Below are 960 nucleotides of genomic sequence, written 5' to 3'. Positions count from 1 at the left end.
CCCCCCCCCCCCCCCCTCCTCTCCCCTCCCTCCCCGGTCCCCCCCGTCCCTCCCTCGGGCCGGGCTCGGTCGCTCCTCTCCTCGCTCCGACGTAAGGAGCCGGTCCCAAGTGTGTGTGTGTGAGCGGGAGGAGGGCAGACGGGGAAAGGGGAGCGGGGGGGGAGCGCCGGGCCCCAGCCTTTAATTAGAAACGCGCTGAGGAGGCGCTGAAATATTCATGGCCCTGGCGCGGCTCCCTCCGGGCGGGTCCCCGGCCCCGGTTTACCGGGAACCTGAGGCCCCGGCGGCGGCGGGGAAGGGGCGGTGTTGGGGCGGAGAAGGGAACGGGGGACGGCTGCTTTCGGCCGCCGCCGAGCGGGAAGGCGGCGGAGAGGTGGCCGCGGGAGGGTCCGGGCGGTGCGCGTCGCCTCTTCTTGGCAGGGGCAGCCCCCGGCGGCTTCCCGGGGCTACCGGCGCTGCCTGGAAGCGCTCCCCGGAGAGCCGGGTGGGCTGAGGAGGTGGAGGAGGAGGAGAAGGAGGGAGGAAGGCAGCTCCCGGCAGGAGCCGGAGCCGTCCCGCCGTGGCACCGCCGCTCCCTGCTCGCTCCTTCTCCCCCCCCCCCTCCCCCGTTAAGCCCCTCGGAAGGGGGCTGCCGGTGAAACGCGATCCGGCTGAACTCCTTCTATTTGCTCTGATTGTGTGTATAAACCTCTCCCTTGGCAGCCGGGGGAGGAAAATAAAGGCAAATATAAAGTTGGACGGCGCGGAGGGAGCGCTTTCCAAGACGGGGTCGGGGCGGGAGCGGGGCCGCCCTGAGGGACCGGGCGCTGAGGGGCTCGTAACGGCCGTAACGGCGGGGCGGGAGCCCGCCGCCGTGAGGGGGGAGCCCCCCGGCCGCCCCCGGCTCCCCCCCAGCGCCGTGTCCCGGCCGTGGCCGCCGTCCGCGGCGTGCTTAAGACACCCAGAGGCAAGACCGAGCAA

This window comes from Anser anser (assembly GCF_964211835.1).
Source record: "Anser anser genome assembly, chromosome: 3".
Lineage (NCBI taxonomy): Eukaryota > Metazoa > Chordata > Aves > Anseriformes > Anatidae > Anser > Anser anser.
The sequence above is the reverse complement of the archived record's forward strand: the minus strand, read 5'-3'. Positions refer to the sequence as shown.